The following is a 22841-nucleotide window of genomic DNA, read 5'->3' as shown; positions in this document are numbered from 1 at the left end:
TAGATCCCCAAATTCCATTGGCAGATATGCCCAGTGGCAAGGGCAGTGGAGCCAGACCATAATATCTCAGCATATTTGAACAGGTGAAGGCCAGCAGAAATGATGGAGGAAAAGAAGATGCTCAGGAGAGAGAAAAAAGGCAATTTCACTGAAATACTTCCCAACTAAACTGGGAATTATGGTTCTATGAAAAAACAGTACTTATTTTATCTACAACGCAAGCAGAAAATGGCAAGTTTCAGGTCACTGCAGGAGTCACAATTTTATAACGAAAGTGATGTTTGAAAATGAGCCATACCACAGGTTTATGAAAATACACAGCCAGAGTAATTTTCAACAGTTCTGTAATAATGCATATAGATGCACTGACGACATAAAGAAGGAGCTGTGTGCAACCAAGGTAAGGGCTGACAGTTAATGCTGCCTAACATCTTTTTTCCAAACTAATCCCAGAATTTCTACACTTGAGCCGGGCTGAAAGTACAGCCCAGGCTATTCCAAAAGTTCAGCATGTTCCTTGACGGCCCACCCAAACACCCCGGACATGTACTCCACCCACCTAAACTGGGCTTTCTGTGCAGAAGACAGAGCCAGGCCAGATGAAAGAAGTATCTGTAGTTGGAAAACCTCTGCAAATGTAGGACACAAAAGCAGTAAACAAATCAAATGGGATGCCAGACCAAATGTGTTCCACATTTGTGAAAATAACAAAGTTCAGTCAGGAAGAAAGGTTTATGTGTCTTCTACTCATATAATCCTTCCCAAGGTACTTTCCTTCAATCCCTCACAATATTAAACCCAGCACAGACAGCAGCAATATCTGTGAAATGAGCATGAACACACGGCATCACCAAATGCCTCACAAAGCCACCATCAGCTCCACATGGCTTGGCACTGACCGATGCTCGGAAGCCCAAGCAGATGTTTCCTTCCAAGCCTTCCCCCATGCCTGCTCTGAGCAGCAGCACACTTGGCAGGGCTGGGAAGAACAAACATGCATACTTCTCTCACCTGCTACCTGTAGCAAGTAGTTGCTCGGGATCCAGGCTGGCAACCTTTTCCTACAGAACTGTCAGATCTATCCCCAAGCCTATGAATTCCTGTATGGGAAAATCTTACCATTCCCCCTAGCTGTGAGAAGGAGCTAAGGAAGCCTGCCTCCATTAGTGGCAGTTCCTGAAGGCTTTTTCATACTTCCTTCTAAGGAAATCATGAAGTGATGTGATCCAACGCAGCTCTCCTGTACAGATCCCTCAGCACCAGACATCTCCACTGTTTGGTGTCCAGTAGCTAAACTACTGCTACAGAACTGCTGTTCAACATCAAATTTACATTAAATGTTAAATATAAAAAGCATAAATTACTGAAAAGTTTGTCAAAAGGTTTCTATTAATTCATTTTTCCATATAAATCCTGATTTGACAGAAAAATCATTTGGAGCTATTCATTAAAGATGTGCCTTTGCATATCCATCATGAAAGATTTATTCAGGTTGGATATTGAGTAAAATCTATTCTCCAAAAGAGTGGTCAGGCTCTGCAACAGGCTGCCCAGGAAAGTGGTGGAATCACCATCCCTGGAGGTGTTCAAGAAACATTTAGATGTGGTACTAAGGGACACAATTTAGTGGGGAAATATTAGTGGTTGGATCTTGGAGGTATTTTCCAACCTTGGTGATTCAATGTTTCTATGGGAATTTTGGAAGATTGGGAAATCTTCCAATATATAATATTAAGATATAAGGTTATATTATTTACTCAATAAACTCAGACTTCTCAATGATTGCAAGTTTTCTACAGAGTAAGTGCTATAAGTTTGTTTCAAATTCATTTTTGTATAAAAAAGTTAATATTACAGTACAATTTACATGCATGAAGCTATGCATTTATTATTTCAAATGTAGAACTTCATTGTTCACAGGAGTCAACTCTCATTTTCAATTTTTGCTGAATGGACTTAACCTTTATAGAGTGGGCAGAAGGGCTTCATGACTTTACTGGGACCTTCCTTCACGTAGAAGTCTGAGTAAAGAAGGAATGTGTATTAGAACTGAATACTAGGACATTACATATTTGTCTCGATTTCTTTACTAATAAAATCAATATTTGCCTATGTGTACGGTCATATAGATTTAATACATGCTCTCTGGCCAAATGAACCAGAAAAACATATTGCAGTAAGACTCAACTGATTTAGTAGACCTCAAAATTCCAAATTCTTTTTACGCATCAGATATGCACAGCTTTGCCTGTGTATTATAGTCACATTCATCTTTCTTCTCTTTATAGTTACTTGTCATAGAGCCAAAATCTGGAACAAAGATTTGGGAATCCAACTTTACATTTCAATGAGAAAAGAAGTCTTACTCAGAACATTAGGTGTGGCCTTTTCTTGCTTTTTCTTCTGTTATACCTGTTTTCTGTTCACTAGCTAAATTACATTCTCAACTCTGTTCTACCAGCAGCTCACAGCACTGCAGTGAATACACGCTTCATGCAAGTTTTGTTCAAGATTTCCCCTTGTATGTACATTAAGATGCATTATTAATGCAAGATGCATTGTCACAGCTCACAACCAACAAATTCTAAACTTCAGTCCAGTGGTTTTTCCAATGCATATAATCTCCTCTGGTCACATACTTCTGTCTGCTGTCAGGAGGACTAGGTTGTCCTGCAGCTACAGGAATCATCTGGTCTATGGTCAGCCTCTGATTGCAAAAATCAAGCAAACAACGAACTCCTTCTCATATACGTAGATAAAGCTGAAGCAAAGCTAAATCCAGGAAGGCAAATATCTCTCTACCCTGTTCTGTCTCCAACAAGCTTGCATCACTGAGCTATGGTATTCTTCTTTGAAATCAGTTCCCTGAACAAATGGCTCCTGTCCCATAGATCTTCTGTATTTTTCATCCCTGAGAAAAGAATTTATTTGTACCAGGAGCTTCCATATTCTCTGAGCTTCCTTTGCAACTGCACTCATGGGGGCATCGACATTACCCAGCGAACGGTTTCCTCACAAGAAGTTTGCTATCAATCTCCTGTTTGACAACTCCAAGCATTCTCTGGAATTAAATAACTGAAGGAACTAACCTGAAAACTTGATAGTGCTGAATTTCTCAGAGTGTTTTCTAGCTGCCCATTTATGCCATGATTCAATTTTAATTAAAATTTTGCAAAGTTCTTTCTTTTTCCCCCTGGGTAATGTGCAATTTCATACCATACCATACCCAACATTAAAAAAGAGTTATTTCAACAAGGATAAGTAGTTTATTTTTTCAACATATCACCCTATACTGATAAACAAAGGCTTAAATAAAAATGGATGAAAACTAAAAAGAGATGACGTGCCCAGGGATGCAGCATGCACCACAAACAATTGTTCTGAAATAAAGCTAAAAGGAAACCAGTTGAATTCTTCTGAGCTTAATAAACTTTAAATTAGATCAAATTAGGTATGAGTCAGAACTTCTCCATGCTCATTGTGTAACTGATTTCTACTTTCCTTTTTCCCAGGATGAAAAACATTGAAATCGATTTATCTTTGCAGACTCCCAAGATATCTACTTGAATTGAGTTTTCTGAGAGCGAGGAGACAGTAGGTCTGCAAGACAATATGATTGTAGCACACCTGACAACAACAGAGGCAAAGGGAATGGCAAAAAAAAAATCATGATGGTGGAAACAGAAAGACTTGCCACAATGTCACCTCGTTGTTACTCAAAAAACTCCACCATCTTCTCTACCTCTGAATAATAAAAGGATGGACCAGCAGTTTCCGTAGTTACAGTGCTCTATAAACTTGGAACTTGGGCTGGTAAGGCATATCGACTTCATGATTTTTCTTAATTCCTGTGCAAAAATAAAGCACATGTGCTTGAAATAACTGTGAAGCAGCAGACAAAGGCAATTTTGAACAAGTTTGTTCAAACGTTTTATTCTCATTTTTAGCTGCTTTGGGGGACTCAGTCTATTAGTCAGTGGCCCCTGCTCCTGTGCAGTGCTTTGTTTCCTTTAGTACTTTGGCACATGGAGTACTTTTAGTACTCTGGCACACAGAGTCTTGTTTAGTTCCGTGGCAGCTTTGGACCTCTCTTTGAGATCTCAGCTGGGGAAAGTCATCTTTCCTGCCAGCAAGGCAATGCCAGCTGTGCATTATATTTAATGGCCTTTTATAAAATTTGGTAGCTGTCTCAAGGGTTCAGAAGAAATATGAGGATTTCATTTAATGAAGTAATTTTATTACATAGAAATCAATCCCTTGCTAGGATTTTCTAACTGCAACAAGATTTTCTACTAAATTTTACAGAACCTGTACCTAAATCAATCTATTAACTTAGGTAGAAGCAGATAGCATCTATGGGATCTTCATTAAAACACCAATATGAAACATTTCAAACTGTGTTTGCAGCCCCTTCCTTGTTTAATATGGAGCCCTAAATCATAATTATCATCAACAGGAAAAGAAAAAACAGAAATTTCTCATGCTGGCTCCTGAGTCATATTTTTCTTGAAGAGTACTCTAAATCTGCATATTACAACTACATTAAAGCTTAAATGTTTGAGGTCTTAATGAATCTGAATGTTGACATGGAATGGTTTTAATCTCCAATTTGTTTATTGCAAGTGTGCTTCCTGAAGATTTTGCTTTTGCTTCTTGCATGCTGGAATCTATGTTTTTTGTTTGTGCATATGTTACAAAGGAAAAATTCTTGTACGTTTATAAGTTCTCTCTCTTTAAGATAATGTTATTTGGTAGGGAAGAGGGTAATTTTAAAAATGAGATAGTGAAGATAATACAAAAGTACAATTTCCTTTCATGATACTTGTCTCTCTCCTTCTATTCCTAATTCTGCATCTAAATTCCCTCTTTTCTTTCACATCTCAGAATAAATATTTGCAAGGGTTTCCCTTGGATGCAGAGTCAGCCCAAGACCTGGAATCTGTACATAGATTTTATGCACAAATGGATCAGTTTCATGGGATGTAAATGTCAAGAGGAAACTTGATTGCGTGTACGCATATGTATACCAGTGACTTGTCTCAGTCAAATAGATGGAAGCACATATTTTTAGATTCTGATCTGTAGTTCAGCCGTGAATAAAAAAATTGCAAAATACGCCTTCTATGTAATACTTGCTTTGTCCATTCTTTTTGATTTAAGCTAAATAAAAACCTGTTCTATAGTGCACTGATGGTGGAAAGGTGCATTCTCAATGAGAAATAGTATTTCTCAGTAAGATCTTACATTCCAATATTTTTTGTGGTCTAAGCACAAAATGTTAATTTCCCTGGAGAGTCAAAGGTTATCATATTCAGGCCCAGGCTCATGAGTTGAATTTCAGTGGTGTTTTCTTCATTCTTGCAATGAATAATGAGCTTCTCATGCAATGACTGAGACAGCACAACATGCCGAACTGCTGCAAGCTTGGCATCAACAGAGAGCAGCTTGCAGCAGTGCTGCTTGAGTGCTGATCACATGTTCTTTTGAGCATGGTGCATAATTATGTTGTTTTTTGTAAAATTATGAACTATTAAATCTGCGTGACATGTAGATGAGAGAAGAAAAGTTCAAAATCCCACTGTAATTTATGAACATGTGGTGAACAGATGTTACATGAGATTTTTCTTCCCTTTACTTTAAAAAATTTGGATTATGTTTTCTCTCCTTTTCTCTCACTCATGTTCAGACTCTGTACTTGATGCTTTATTAGATGTCTCAGCAGGGTAAATGCATGATTAATAATTGTTGATGACAGAAATTTGGTTTCTATAAGCTATGGAATGAAAGATAAATATGATGGGAACAGTTCTACCTAAGTATATATGTTTATGACAACTAAGCCTCTTTAAGACTGTCTGTGTTAGGGTTACTCATGATTTATGGGGATGTCACCACTGACCCTAGATCTGGAAAATCTCTTGCAATTTCTCTTATTGTAATCATCACTTTTTCTTCAGATACCTGGGGAAAAAAAACATCCCCCAAAGAAAGAAAGAAAAAGTTAACATTTTCAGGGTCAGAAAATATTCTATAAGCCCTTCAACTTCTAATACTGAGGCAGTACAAACTTCATAACAATACACGCTGTGTGCTACCATCTCTCAATTAACCTGTGACAACAAATGGTCAGAATGAGAGTATTCTTCACATATGCTGGCATTCTGAACTGAAACACCAGTTCAAGGCAGACTCTAGTCACAACTTCACTGTTTTACTGCGAAGAAATAAAGAACATTCTGACCCCCTCTTGAACTGAGATGATCTTGATCTTCTAGTGCTATCCACCAAGATAGGGTTTCCCTTCAAGATCATTTATTTTCTAATGAGAAGTAGCAGGCCACAGCAAATTAAATCAAATTTCCAGGCTGTTAAATTAAAGGAAAATGTATGATAAGATAGGAAGATAGGCAGAAATAAGTCAAGCAATTGACAAGCTAATACAATAGTCTTTCTTAATTTCGAAGTCTGTTACACTTGAAAATACAAAGTTGTAATTTGATTATTTCTGTTTCTTCAGTTTATTGGAGAAATAGCAAAAACAAAAAAACAATTTTCTTGGCAGTGTTTTCCATCTTCTTTAGGCCTACACAGTGTAAGTTTCCTAAAAACAGTTAAAAAATGTTGCCACTGTGATATTAAATTGCTTCTCATATCAGCTACTGATAATTGGAGACTCCTGAAAGGAACCACAACACGTATGTGCAAGGAAGTGTACTGCCTAGAAACAGAGATGAAGGAGAAGAATATTTGAAACATTATCAAGGAAAATCAACTGTAACAGCTGGAGAGGGAGGAGGGGGGGAAAGTGTGTTATGAACACTTCACAACTATACTAGCAATTCCCATGAGCTAAAAAAAACTATAGGCCATTTACTTATCATTATTTAAAAATACAAAGCTCCCTTTTGATATGTAAGCAACTTCTGAAGATAGTTTTCTCACTCAAAGTTTCCGTTCTGCAGAAAAAGACATTTTCTGGAAACAAACAAACAAACAAACAAACCCTACTGCATATATGGAGGGCTGAGCAATCAACAGCCACATGAAATTTAACAAGAACAAGTGCTGGATTCTGCACCTGGAATGGGGCAAATCTGCAAAAATGTACAGAATATAGGACAAGAGGCTGGAGAGCAGCCAAATGGAAAGGGAGCTGGGGGTTCTGGTTGACAGCAAGTTGAATATGAGTCAGCAGCATGCTCTGGCAGCCAAAAGGGCCAACTGTGGGGAACATCAGGCCCAGCACTGCCACTGGGCGAGGGAAGGGGTTGTTCTGCTCTGCTCTGTGTTGTGCGGCCTCATCTCAACCACTGGGTGCAGTCTGGGGCACCACAATATAAAAAGGGCATAGATTACTATTAGAGAGCATTATAGATCACTATCACAGCGCATCTACAAGAGCACAACAAAGAAGGGAAAGAGTCTGGAGGGCGAGATGTGCGGGCAGCGCTGAGGCCACACTGATGTGCTCAGCTCAGAGCAGAGGAGCTGAGGGGAGGCCTGATGGCGGCTGCAGCTGCTCACAGGGAGCGGAGGGACAGTGCTGAACTCTGCTCTGTGTGACAGCGACAGGGCCCGAGGGAACGGCATGGAGCTGCGTCAGGGGAGGGACGGGTGGGGGTCAGGGACAGGGTCTGCACCAGAGGGAGGTGGGCATGGAACGGGCTGCCCAGGGCAGTGGTCCGAGCCTATCGGAGTTGAAGAAGCATTTGTGCAACACTCTGAGATGTAGGGTTTGATTTTTGTGTGGTCCAGCCAGGAGCTGGACTCCATGATCCCTGTGGGTCCCTCCCAGTTTGATATATGATTTTGTGAAATTACTCAGACTCCTACTGTTAGTATTGTCTTCCACTGGGTCGGCAGGAGAATGGAAACTCTGCTTTTCTGCGTCTCTTCTCTCTCATCTCCATGAAATTTTCACCAGGTAAGTTCGCATGTAAAACTGAGAAATATACCTCCAGGCAATATGTAACAGGCTTGGGAACTGTACCATCTGTTTTGGGATAGAACATTATGCATGTGTATAGTGCATACATAAAGACCTTCCTGCTTAAGAACCATTGTTGAACTATATTATATAAATTATTCTTTCTTATTACCAATTATGCATAGTGATAGAAACCTTATCTAATTTATGGTCCAAGAGAGTACGAAGACTGGTGAGGAGTTTTCAAATACGATACAAAGCCCACTTTCTGTCATGCTAAGGTTTGTACTCTATCTTTGCTTTGAGTTCAAACCCACATATATCTAAAAGTGTAAAACAAGAATAACTGAAATAAGCAAGTTATTCTGAAAAGACAGGAAGGGTCTGCTCTGTATTCCACACTGGCTGCCTCCCCCTCTGAGGCTCTTAGAAAAAAAAGAAAAAAAGAAAGCAGATTTATTTTCTCTTATCTGCAGCTTTGATCTGAGCTGCTGGGAAAACGTTCCTCCTCAGTATGAATTACCAAAACCAATGGAAGATTCCCATTAATTTATTTGGCTCTGAAACAGCTTGTTCTAAACATTACTAAGTTAGCTTTGAATTGGACCACAATTTTACCATGGACAGAAGAGGTAGAAAAGTCAGAAATAAGGAACCTGTGCCAAATGTTCCTATCAACCTCCAGAATTGGTTTCACTGTGAAACTTCATTACGTAATGCTGAAGCAAAGTGATAGTTCTTAATTGCTTTAGCAGACTGAACTGTCTGAAGTACAGCACCACTCATGAAATGGCTCCATGGTTGGCAGGCAGTATTTCAGGGTTACTGAAAACTGTGGGTTCTCAGTAGAAAATGAGAAAAACAAGTAAGAAAACAGAATAACATTGCTTGTTTTAAAACATGATTTCACTTAATGTTAAGGCCCTCAGTTCCCATGGCTGTGAAACCCAATGTGCAGCCCTTGTAAATCACACATGGCAGTGGAGGGTCCTGTCCTGTCTCTTTCCACCAGCTGGGACAGCTCCTTCTCAGCCTCTCCTAAAAGTTAATTCATCATGCTAAAGCCACCATCTAAATCTCAAGGGTGAACCAGGGTCTCCAGAGCTAAAACCACAATTTCAGCCATGCAGGCTATTTTGTTCACCTCTCAGCATTTTAGAATAAGTTCCATTATGTAAATTATTTATCTTTGTGAGTGAGAATTACTGTATTTTAATTCAGAGATTTTTCTCTCCAGGGCAAGGCTTTCATTTAGCAGTACAAAGCAGAATGCTTCACTACATGCTTCCATGCCAAAGGACTGGCGCACCCAGATGGTTCTCCAGGGGTTTCAAGCTGTTAGAGCACTTGGTTTTAGGTTGAACAGTCTGGGTGGGGCTGCAGCTCCTAAATTTTCATGCCACCCACAAGTGTAGGCTGAGATGGACATTCACATTAATTCTAGGTCAGTGAGGTTAACGATAATGAATAAGTAGATTGGATAGGTTGGGAGTCTTAGCAACTGTGGAGGCTTGACAGCACTGACAGGTTTGAAATTACCACCTCTGAATTGCACTATCTTACAGTCTAGTTTATACAGCATAAGAAATAGGACAAGAATAATTCAAGAAACAGTCTGGAAAGAATTCATCCCACTTTAGATGACCACTGCAGTATGCAGTATACAAGGGTTCTTCTGAAAGTAATGCCTTTTATTTTATTATGTTGGCCCACAATGTGTGAGGCAGATGTTGGTGGTACAGCAGTAGAGGCTGAACTTTCCCACCAGTATCCCATTGGATGTTGTTACCGTGTGACAGATGGCAGCAGAGGGGCACTCTGACAAAATAGTGTCTGATGTGGAATGCAAATGAAACAAAGGTGTGTCACTGCATTCCTCCATGCATAAAAAACTGCCCTCAGCGACATTCACTGATGCTTGCTGAATGTCTACAGAGACCAATCAATGGACGTGAACACAATGAGGCAGTGGGTGCAGCATGCAGGCTCTTGTTCACTGCTGGTGAAAATACACATCTAATAGTGGTTACTATGCTGAAAAACAGTGTTTTGTAGCTGAGAATTTGCTGTATCAAATAGCGTTATTGTCTAGAGGTTGATCATTGTGGTCCTTTTCAACCCAGGACATTCTATGATTCTATGATCTTTTTTACTTATTTACTTATCTAATTTATTTTTTATGGAAATGAATTGGAAGCATTAGTGTTGGAATGACATTTATTACTTTTGGAGTGACCTATATACATATATATATGCAGGAACACATTTCTGCTGTTTCATACCTTTCATCTGTAAAACCCATCTCTGAGAGTTGACTGATATCAGTCCATATTTAAAACATAAAGGCCACATGCCAGTATTACAAATACTGATATCTTACATAAAATCAAAACTAATTTTTCTCCCTGGTCATCTCAGTCATATCTGAGACAGTATACTTCTTCCAGATGGACTGACTATAGGTAATGTAGATTTTTTCAGAGGTGGAAAGATAGAGAGAGACAAAGATGATTAGCATAAAAATATAACGTATATTAATTCCTCTGTTTCACCCATTTTTGACAATTAATGATAAAGACTATTGATCCTTTCAGATATTTCTGACAATCTCACAGTTCCCACCAACGATGTAGAAGAAACCATAAGAAGAATAGATGTAAGAAAAGTTAGCAACATTGGGTATGTTAGTACTTTGGAATCTGGTAAAGTGTGATGCTGCAGACAGCAGATCTGTCCAGCTGCAGAGTAACATGTGTTCTTATGTTTGATATCCTGGACAGAGATATTCAGGAAGGTCTGAAGTATTGTCAAATTTAGGTGCAAATCCCACTCTCGGCTTCTGCTTTAGATTGCCTCCAGAATCCTCATGTTAGCAACTAAGAACAGAGTGTAAAAGAAAGGAAAACATGCATTTTATAAGTGTTAAGAATAAATTCAGGATTTATTTCTATCTTCTAAGGACTCATATATAAATTTCAAATATTTTTGCTTTGTTTGATATATTTCAGACATGCTGCCCTGTGCTAATGAGAAGGAGAAAGAGGATATGCTTCCTCTTTTTCCAGTTCTCCAGTTGATCTGAGCTTAGTGCAAACATAAGGCTCTGAAAACTCTAACTGGTTCCAGCTGAATCCTAGAGAGCCTACAAAGACCTAGTTCCTCTTAAGCAGATTGAGGAAACATAAACTCCTCTTCTGACATAGCGGTGTGAAGCACTAAAAGCCCCTACCATTGGGAGAAGTTCTGCAGAGCTACGTAAAAGCTTATCAGAGACAGAACTGGAACTGAGTATGCTCTTAAGTAAAAATAATAATTAAAAAATAATTAAAACACATAAATATGACACTGCAATAACTAGATATACACAAGAATGGACCTCATCAAGAAAGTATAAAGAATTATATCCCATGAGTTATTTAAAACCAGACTGGGCAAAATAATGCAAAATACACTGTATTGAATGATCTTTCATTAGGAGAAAGAAAGATACAGTGAACTATCAAGTCATTTTTCTTATTATTAAGGTCTTATATTGCTTTCGAAAATAATCTTGCTTGCCAGACAGATCCTTGCTGAGGGACAGAAAACCCTCACATTTATAATGACAGATACAAAGAATGAGTCAATGGGGAACCCATTGCAAAACACATTTTTGACAACATTTTGCAAGTTGAAATGTTGCTTTTTAGGTTATTGTTCATAAGGAAGTACAAATCCAAAAGGTAAATTTTAATGGCAGGCATTGTGAATAACTGGAACAGTTTTCTTGTAAATTTGTCAGTGTATTCAAACAAATGAACCAAGACAGAATTACGGCAGTGAAATACAAAGGTAAAAATCAATATAATTCTGAGTAAAACTGGTGCTCTTGCAGTATACATCTACTGGGATTTAGTTTAAAAGTTTTTTCCAATACCCTAGTATTTATTTCTTTCCCAGCTGTTGATAGCAGATATCATATGCTTGTGCTGATGACAAAAATGGCAAATATTTGTTTTTATGGAATGTCTCATTTTAGCTGTATGCAAACAAACACTATATTGTAAAGCTGAACTGGAAGCCTTTCACTGACATGAAAATATGGAAGAAATTTAATTGCTTCCATAATTCCTCATTTGAGTTAAATAAATCTGCTCAGATGTGTAACCTGAAAAAAATTGCAGATGCTATGAAGTTAAACCTTTTGTGCTTCTTTCAATAGAAAATGTGAACTGAGAGTGTTTATGCAAACATACAAGATAGAAAATAGCACACTTCTACTTTTTTAGCTCTACTAACAGCTTCCAAATATCATCTGTAAATATTTAAGCGGGGACAAAAGGTACTCCTTTTTACAGCATTTCATTAAAAACAAAAGCAATGATCTAGTATATTCAATTACAATATCATGCTGGCAATTGACTGCTGCTCCATCCAGTATTTTCTCATAATGTCTGCTATTTGCTCCCATTTTGTGATTGCTCTCAATTTCTCCTTTTATCAAAAACAGGCCTGAGTAAGTTCATTTTATTTCTTTCTGTAGATCAAGAAAGAAAAGGTAGTATAATTTCCATTAGACTTTGGAATAAACTTTCCTTTGTACCAGCAAGTGTTTTTTTTCTTTTTCTAAAAATACAACATTTATCCATCGCTGAAGCCTGTTATAAAATAGAAACTGAGTTGGCAACACTGAGTAAAACCACATATCCAAACCAATTCTTTTACATCTGCTTTTATTTTTTGGACTTCTTTAACCTTGCTCAGATTTTAGCTCCATGTATCAAATAAGCATGAATTTTGCATGGATAAAGCCATGCAGAGCTCACAGGGAAGGTTCTGAGGATTCTGAGGGGTCAGCATAGACGGTGTGAGACTCCCTGAGTACATGGGTGTGCCAGGCATTACCCGTGGGCTCTTTCTAGCAAACACATATACCATGCCACCCTGTGAACACAATTACAGAGTAATATAGATTGTTTATTTTTAGAGTTATTTGATTAGTACTGCTATTAGCTATTAGTCTTGCAAACACTGTCACAATATCACAGAGAAATAAGGATGGTCCCCAGATGAATTTTTCTCACATGTCTGAGTAAAGAGTTATTGTTAGAAAAGAGTGTCTTAGTTTCATTTGGGACAGAATTGTTTTCTTCAGTGTCTGGTATGATGTGGGAAAGCATTGGAGGTAGAAGGCTGTTTATGGATTTCTGCATGACGAGTTGTAGAAGCTACTGAAGGAAAGGTTGAATTGAGCCAATTTACAGAAGTGAAGGCCATCCAGCTGGCTTTAGACATTGCTGAACAAGAAATGTAGTCAGTGCTCTACCTCTACACTGAGCCCTGGATGGTGGTAAATGCCTTCTGGAGGTGGTTACAGCAATGGAAGCACAACTGGCAGTGCAGAGGCAAACTCATCTGGGCTGCTGGTTTGTGGAAAGATACTGCTGCTGATAGAGAACATGCGTGTAAAGATACATCACATACCCAAGAGTTGTGCCACTGAAGAACTGAAACAACCAGCAGGTAGATCAGTCCTCTAGGATTGAGGTGGTTCAGATAGATCTGGACTGGCAAGAGAAGGGTGAAATATTTCTAGGTCGATGTGCCCATGACACTTCAGGCCATCAAGGAAGAGACGCAACCTATAGATGAGCACAGGACCAGGGGATGGACTTGACTATGGATGCTATTGCACAGGTTGTCCATGAATGTGAAACGTACCATAATTAAGGCAGCCAAGCAAATAAAGACCTTTGGTATGGAGGACAATGGCTGAAATACATAAATATACGGAGAGCTGGCAAGTGGATTATATCACACTCCCACAAATTCACCATGGCAAATACCATGTGCTTACAGTGGTGGAAGCAACAACTGAATGGCTGGAAACATATCCTGTGTGCCATGCCACCACTCAAAATGCTATTTGGGGTCTTCAAGTCTTGTGGTAACATGGCACCTCAAAAAGAATTGAGTCATACAATGGGATTTATTTCTGAAACAATCTCATAATCACCTGGGCAGAACAGCATGGCATTGAATGGGTATAGCACATCCCCTATCATGTACCAGCCTCTGGGAAAATGGAACAATACAATGGATTGTTAAAGACTGCGTGGAGAGCAATGGGTGCTGGGATATTCAAACACTGGGACGCACACTTAGCGAAAGCCACCTGGTTAGTCAACACTCAGGGACTCAGGGATGTGCAAACTGAAGTGGTCCTCCCCAGTCAAACCTCCTGCATACAGTAGAAGAGGATAAAGTCCTGGTGGTGCACATAAAGAACATTATGAGCATGACAGTCTGAATTATTTCTGCCTCAGGTAAAGGCAAGACTATTAGTGGGACTGCTTTTACTCAAAGACCTGGGTGTGGGTAATGCAGAAGGATTGGGATGTCCACTGTGTACCTCAGGGTGATTTGATGTTGGGTGAGAACAGCATAATTTAAACTGTATGATGCTAAATTGCTACATAATACCACTGTCATCATTATTATGATTATTATGTGTCTTGTTAAAAGTAGTACAGTAGGAATTACTCAAGTTAAAAAATAACAAACTCTGAAGGAACCAGAACTAGCTTCTGCATGCAGGAACCCAACACTGTGAATCATCCCTCCCTGAGTGATTGCTAATGACAGATGGAGTCCAAAGTTATGAACTAAATTAATAACATGGACAATCTACATGGATGGCCCGTAGACTATGGGAATAATATATGTGTGTGTATATACCAAAAAGCAAGATAGATGATGGTGATTAGTTGGGATGTGTAGAAATGGCAGGACCAGAGCGTGATGTAAATGGTATGGAATAAGAGGTGGATATTGTCTTAGTTTCAGCTGGGATAGAGCTGTTTTCTTTGGAGTGTCTGATACCATGCTATGTTTTGGTTCTAGGAGATAAACAGTGTTGATAACACACCAGTGTTTATAGTTGCTTGCTAAGCAGTGCTGTACAGAGGCAAGGTGATTTGCAGTAAAGGGCCCAAAAAGCTGGGAGGGAACAGAATTAAGACAGCTGACCTAAACTGGCCAAAGGGATGTTCTGTATTGTATGACATCACATAGGAGGAGTTTTGAATGGAGTGGGAATTCATCTTTCTCTTCTACTGCTCAAGGCATGGAATGGTGAGCAATTGCTTGTGCATTTGTTGTATACATTAATGTATATATTATGATTAGTTGTCATAACTATTATCCTTTTCCCTATCTTAGTAAATTGTTTTATCTCAATCCATGAGTTCTATTTTGTTTTTTTCCTGATTCTCTCCCCAGTCCCTCTGGGAAGGGAGAGGAGTGGGTGAATGACTGTGTGGTGCTCAGCCACCTGCTGAGTTAAACCACGAAAGAGAAAATTTAATTAAAAAAATGACTCAGCAACCTGAAGCCACCAGAAAAAGGTGTCTCATCTTCAGAGGTACCTGTGACTCACCTTCATTGAAGTGGTCACTGAAGTGGTGGGAATATTTAGTTCTGATAGAATTCCTCCTTAAGCCAATAATGCATATATACTCATCACTCCTGACATATCTTGATATAGCCTTTAGCCATCTCATTGGAAATGAGAAAATAATTTTCAAAGCAACTGCATTTCAGTTATTAACTTTAGAGTCCTGCTATTCTGCTTTGTGTTCCAGTAGTCAATTAACTGAGGAGATGAAGAACCAGAAAAAATATGAGTAGTTGAAAAAGAAAGCACTGTCATGATTTTAAAATAGGTTGCTGGCATTTAGAAATTTCTATGTATTCAGATTCAGTATTTTCAAATATGAAGATCATCATTTAGTATTAATATTGAAACTCTATGCTGGATAGGGCCCTTCTTCCAAATCTGCAGATACAAAGACACATTCAGTCCCTGCCCAGAAGTGCTTGGAAATAATATCCTGTCTGTATAACTTGAAATAGAAAGGTGCTTATTTTTACAACAGTAAGTGCTTAACAAGCAGTATCTAAACCAAAACTATTATTTCAAAAGTATTTAGAATAATATTTTAATTATCCCAATGTTTATAGAATTGAAAAAGCAGGAACTTTTAGCTACTAATAATGGCAGTCTCCAATACTTGTAATTTTTAAAAAAATCCGGAGACCAGTATAATGGTTGAGGCTTGTTAAAAAAGAAAACAGTTGGACAGAGCAGCTCTTCCATTGCAGAATTTAGCTTGAAGGACTGTAAACAAACCAACATTCTCTACAGGGCAATTTACACCTATCAGCCTTCAGAAATTTGTACTGTTAAAGAACTCTGGGGAGTTTTACTATGCCAAGCCAGAAAACACTGGAATTTATTTATACAACCAGCAAAAAGACAGTAACCACACGAAAGAGAATGCAAAAGTTTGTTCAGGTTATGTGGGAATACAGTACATCAAAAGTAGCAAGGATAAAAGGTAAGTATATGGACCCAGGAAATAAAACTGCCTCTTCAGATAATTCTTATCACCACAAACACTGAGAAGCATCCAGCCTTCATCATCAGTCACTGTCATCTGATTCTTGAGAAATGAATCATTCATGGAGTATCTGTGATTCTCACAGCACGCCTGTGAATGGAGACCTAACAATTCTTTGACTATTGCACAGCTCTTCTGGGCTCCACATTTTAAAAAGGATGTTAAGATCTGCAAAAGCATTCAGCATTGGCAACAAAGCTGCTAAATGTGCAGGAAGGTGTGCCCTGTGAGGAGAGGCTGAGGACACTGGGCTGTCAGCCTGGATAAGGCCAAGACGTGACCTCACTGCTCTCTGCAACTTCCTGAGAAGGAGAAGCAGAGGGAGGTGTGGGGCTCTGCTCCCTGTGAACGATGACAGGATGTGTGGGAAGGGCACAAAGCTGTGCCAGGAGAGGATCAGAGTTGACATCAGGAAAAATTTCTTTACCACCAAGGTGGCCAAACCCTGGGACAGGCCTCCCTGAGAGGCATTGATGCCCCATGCTGTCAGCCTTCCAGAGGATTAGGGCAATGCCCTCATTAATCTGCTTTATCTTGTGGTTAGCCTTGAAGAGGTAACTGGACTAAAAGCTCTTTGAAGACTCCTTCCAATTGAATTCTTCTATTCTACCGTATAATCTACTGTATAACCAACACGTATGGGACACACCAAAGAAGAGATTCACAAATAGTGCAAGTGAAAAATAAAAAAGCCCTGTTTGGATAATGCTACAATATGGACAGCAGAGAACAGCTAGCGTGACACCAGTATTGAGTGGAGACAGGACTCGGCATTGTATTCCCATCCCAGCCGCTCCACGCACAGTGCTGCTGCACACCCAGCAGCTGTCCCCAGGCGCTCCCTCTCCTTGCTGTGCTGCTTGGCTGCTGAGCAGAACAGGAGTCTCATGTGCAGGGAATCTACTCCCCTGTTTGTCGTCTGGGCCCTTGCACAATCCAGTCCCACAGAGCAACTCCTGCACAGCCAGTACGAAAAAGCTAAAAGATGAAAATACTCAGGAGAGTACAGAGAGAGGAAATCCCTGTTTTAATATACACCACATGCACAACATGTCTGTGCTACAGCCCAAGGGAGTCATAATTTTGAATGTTCTGACTTTTGTGTGTTTAAAATCTCAACTGCAGCATTACGACTTTTTTTTTTTCATTTATTTTTTTCCTTAAGAAAGAAGAAAGTATGCTTTACCATATAGTCAAAAAGACTAACAGATTAACAGTCAAATAAATATCATCCACACATTTATGTGCAGGATTAAGCCATCGGACAGTCAAGAAAATAGAATTGAGTGTATTTATTTGAATAACCTCAAAGGTATTTGGTGGTACATAAAGAAAAAAGTGTTAGCAAGACATAGACCTTTTCATTGTTTAAAACAGTGCAACTCTTGAGTAACTCCTCTGAAACAAAAACAAAATGAATGAAAGAACAAGTGACACACATCTGAAACACTTTCTGCTTTCCCCATTCTCCCTCTACACCAAAAAGCTGCTGATTTTAATTCTTGGTGATGTACAAGATACATTACAAATATGTGTCTAGACAAAGTTCAGTGCCTTAGTGGTTTGCTAGATATCCAACACAAGATGGCACAGTGCCCACACATCCTTGTTTTATTAGGCGATCATGAAGCAAAACTACTTTTCAAAGAGATAAAGAAGAAAGAAAGACAAATGGTTCTTCTGTTGTTTTGTTCTTTTCCTTAAAAGCATTTAGTATTGCATTGTGCACTGTGGCTTCCACATTAACAAAAGAGCAAAAGGACAGAACTGATAGAGTTGATGACTTTGGTAGAGCAGATCACTTGGTGTGGAAGACTTGAATTCCACCGAGTACGCACAAAGGGTTTTGTTGCTTGTTTTGTTTTTAAAAGGACTTCTGGAGGAGCTCTAGACAAGTCCCATATGCTGAATGCCCTACTTGTAGCTGGCAAGCATTAGGTATGTTCTAGGAGTCCATCCTCCAGTTTAGTTTAACCCAAATGAATCTAGTCCATATACTCCAAGACAATGAGAAGCAGAGCAGAGTCAGGATGGACAGCTGGAAGTTTTGTTTCAAAAGTGCACTCCTAATTTGCCCTACAGTGTTAACATGGGCACACAGTGTGAAGTGTGGAAAGATGACTTGGGCTGATGAATGATGCCTTCTACATTTTTCTCAGTGAAAAAGAATAAACTGTAGAAAAAGCACCTAATTTTTACTTCTTCTGTATGTGGACACATTAATGAACCTATCATTAGAAAAGCTTCATGAAATGATTGTGATGATTCTTCCAAGGAAGCACGTATGAATTCAGACATTAGTCCTCTGTGACTCAGAGCCGGTATGATGCTTAGTCATTACTCCTGTGCTAGTGATGACAGAAAACAATATCCAGAAGCATCCAAATACCCAATGGATCTTATTTTCACTATCTGAAACAATAGTTTCATTTAACAGTGGTGAGAGAACTGAACTGAGTTAAGGCCATTCTGTACAAAATCACAGGAATGGGGAAAAGGATTCTAAGATGATGATCATAAACAAAGAGATGTTTAAAAAAAAAAAAAATTCTGTCAAGCTAAGGAAAATGTCTTAAGCCATGCACTATTTTCCTTATGGTTAGACTCATGACCAAGACCACAAAAATAGCAAAGATTGTAACTTCCAGACCTGCTGAAATCTGGTGATTTATAATGGAAGCAATAACCTCTCCTGAAAACTGCCCCAGGAGCTGGGTATTGTCCTTTTTGTCATGCAAACCATCATATCATCCAGTAGATTGTATCACATGGGGACAGTCCATACAGCTCTTCGATAAACTCCCAAGTCACCTGATGATCAACAATGAATAAATGATAATTTACTCTCCAGCCTTCATTTGAAGAAAAACAGTTTCCTCCCCTTTTAACAAAACAAGTGCCCCTCTGTGCACAAGTGCACTGTTCATTGCTCCTAGAGGACTGCAAGGGCACTCCTTGGGGCTTGTGCCACCTGGCACATCAGTGCAAAGAAGGAACACTTGAACCAGTTCTGAAACAGTTAACACAGCTACCCAAAGAAGCAGTAGGTGAGTGTGCAGTGGGCTACTTACGTAGCCTCTAGAACCTGAGCTACACATTCAGCACAAACTTGGAAAACTTAGGAGAGAGCAGTGTTTTGAAAAACAGTTTGACCTACCAGGAAGGTAGGCAGAGTGCAAACAGCTTCTTCCACCTCTTCACTGCTCGTTATCCCCATGGCATCTTTATCTGCATTGCCCGTTCTGGCCAACACAGGTAGCTCCAGACCTCCTATGTAGGGGAGCATGGGCCGCATGATGAAGTGCCAAGTTCTAGGAAATCAAGCTACAAGGCCAGGTAGTGCCAGATGGCTATAAATTGTTTTCTCTGGCAACAAAGTACTGGTCTGAAAGTCTGTGAATACATTATTACGAAGTCTGCTTTCCTACAGGAGGTTGGAAACACGTATCAGTCAGGTTTATTGGCACCATTCAGGTGACTGGCAGTCATAGAGCAAATGGTTTAATAAGGAGATTTGTTCAAACATTTATGTCTCTGTTCCTTGAGGACTAATTGAGATTAAAAGCTGCTATGATTATTAGTAATAATAAAGGTTAATAGCCTGAATAAAGATGGACTCCAAGCTACACTATGATGCTCTTTTACAGATAAAACCAGTCGCTGCTGTGAAAATAAGAGCACTCTTTGGCAAGAAGTGAAATTAAAGCATGTTGAAAATATTTAAAGCAATATAAGTTACAATAATAGAAATCCTTAATTATCCTATCATATTACTGGGAGGGATTTCATTAACTCCTTCTGAAACAAATCATTTCAGTTATCCAATAAAGATTTTAATGAGCAATCTAAAATGAAAGTGAACTAAACCATAACTTCTGCAGATTTCTCATAACTAATTACAGAATATGACCTGCCAGTTATCTCCGAACTGCAAGCTTAGCATATAGGGCACTGCTTCGAAAGCATCTGAAATTCATCAGACACCTATTTCAGTGCAGTTTTAGAACTCCATTTCCAGCTTCTTGCTGAAAATGCAAGAAACTCAGTTGCCACAAAGCCAAATGGAAGTCAAATACAAGAATATAAAAATCCTTTCTGCAAAAATTTTAAAAAGAAAGAACAAGACAAATAACAACAAGAAATACCACACCAACCACCATTGTTCACTGCAAGATAAAGGCTTGAGCTAGCCAGTACTTAAGTTTAACTTTACAATTGTAAACTTGCAATCAGTTATGCAGATTTCCCCTGGCAAGCCATGACTGAACTTCACTCACTGGGGCACTGACTTGAGTCTCTCTCCTTTAGTATCAATTTTCATGAAACGTCTAAGACCTTAATAGTTCTGAGACCTCTAATCCTCAGTCAAATTTAGTTAAAATTGACTACCAGGTTCAGAAATTACTTATAAGACTATTAAACCAGCAGATGGATAAATGGAGGAACAAAAGAGCAGTGTAATCAATAATTTGCTTTTTCTTATAAAAACAGTTTAAAAGAAAACAGGCAGACAGAAAATAGGACAAGAGTCAAGGAAAAAATTCTACTCATGTTTCCTATTTGATTATCAACAGTCTTTAGAAGAAGGTGCTGGAAATGCCATCCCTTGAAACATTTCAGACTTCACTTAACAAAGCATCTGTGAATATATTATAATAAATAACCCTTCAGTCAAAATATTCTTATAGTGAATAATAAAGCACTTTCAGTAGAATTGGTCAACTTTAAACAGAGATGATTCCTGCCATTTCTCTCATGGGAGCAAATGTATATGCATACAATAAAATTTTATTGAGATATGAAACAATTCCTAAATGAAAATCTCCTTCAGTAATTTTTTTTTAGGAGATGAAAAAATACATCACTATATCAGAATGGTAATACATAAGGTTTAAAAAGAAAATTTCTATGTCAAACAAAAATTTGTCCATGTTGGATGCCATACTCTATCATCAATGCAAATAATTGGCTTTACTTAATATTTATAACCAAATGAGTCATCCTGTTTATATGTCCTTTGTCATTAATCATGCTCAAAACAATCTTAATCATCTCCAAAAGGTACATATACGTACATCTTTATTGACAAGAATGCACCATGTCAGTTAATAGAAACCTCTTGGTTTGTACGGCTACTATCCGCTAACGTTGTGTTCCAAAAAAAAGGAAATTTTCTTTGCTTAGTCTGTTACTGTAAAACAAACTAATTTTTTAGTTCAAATCATATTCTCCTTAGGAACTTTATCCTTAAATATCACCTTTGCAAAAATTCCTTAACACTTGGAGCTGTGTTTCATTTTCTTTTGCAGATCCAACTACAGCAGTCTGCAATTGCTCTGAATCCCGCAGTGTACACAACGGCAATAACATTTGGCCGTGTAAATGCAACATGCATTCCAGGGTCATTACCCAGCAGGTGGTGTGAAGCTTCTGACATCACGGAACCTAAATGTATGGTCACGTAGTATGTTACAAAAAGCCCCAAAAACATTCATTGGCACGCGAAGCCTGACAGTCGTAATATCATAGAATGGCTTGGGTTAGAAGTAATAATAATACAGGTTAAATCAAACGAGTACTGTCTCTCTTTAAAAACAAAACTCTCCGATGTCACATTTGTACATTGATTCTGATTTTTTGCTAAGTTCTATTTTTGTATTAATCTTTTTCTTATCAGCAATGGCAAAGAGAGAAAGCAGGCAATGATACAGCACACAAAAGAAAATCCCAGCTGGCTCTGGTAAGCAACAGAAAATGTGCACTTTCAGGACATTTTTAGATGACTATACAATGTTTTTGAATTTTTATGTGCTCACCTTGAGAATAGCAGGGGTTAGAAGGCACCTCCAGAGATCACCGAGTCCAACCCCCTGCAAAGCAGGCTCCCTACAGCAGGCTGCACAGGTAGGCATCCAGGTGGGTCTTGAAAATCTCCAGAGGAGAATCCACAACCTCCCTGGGGAGCCTGTTCCAATGCTCCGTCACCCTCACTGTGAAGAAGTTCTTTCGTATATTGGTGCAGAACTTCCTATGCTCCAGTTTATAGCCATTTCCCCTTGTCCTGTCCTCACAGATAGCTGAAAAGAAGTTGGCCGTCTCCCTTTCACTCCCACACTTAAGGTATTTATAAACATTAATAAGATCACCTTCTTTTCTCAAAGCTGAACAGACCCAGTTCACTCAGTCTTTCCTCACAGGGGAGATGCTCCAGGCCCTTTATCATCTTTGTGTCCCACCGCTGGACTCTCTCCAGGAGATCCCTGTCATTTTTGTACCGGAGAGCCCAGAACTGGGTACAGTACTACAGGTGAGGCCTGACCAACTCAGAGTAGAAGGAGAAGATCACCGCCCTTGAGCTGCTGGCCACTCTCCCTTGAATGCACCTCAGGATCCCCTTGGCCTTCTTGGTCACCAGGGCACACTGCTGGCTCATTGCCAGCCTGTCATCCACCAGGTCTCCCAGGTTCTTCTCC

At 39.1% G+C, this 22841-nt stretch overlaps 1 long non-coding RNA gene across 1 annotated transcript in view; it reads right to left on the bottom strand.

Annotated features, from left to right (window-relative positions):
• Nucleotides 1-22279, bottom strand: part of LOC116216483 — a 35569-nt gene extending 13290 nt beyond the window's left edge. The window contains exon 1 of the long non-coding RNA XR_004159310.1: nucleotides 22185-22279. This is a non-coding gene — a long non-coding RNA (uncharacterized LOC116216483). The remainder of the gene's footprint in view (nucleotides 1-22184) is intronic.
• Nucleotides 22280-22841: the final 562 nt, after the last annotated feature.

The sequence above is a fragment of the Meleagris gallopavo genome, chromosome 3 (genome assembly GCF_000146605.3).
Source record: "Meleagris gallopavo isolate NT-WF06-2002-E0010 breed Aviagen turkey brand Nicholas breeding stock chromosome 3, Turkey_5.1, whole genome shotgun sequence".
Taxonomy (NCBI): domain Eukaryota; kingdom Metazoa; phylum Chordata; class Aves; order Galliformes; family Phasianidae; genus Meleagris; species Meleagris gallopavo.
This window is presented reverse-complemented; position numbering and strand designations above follow the sequence as displayed.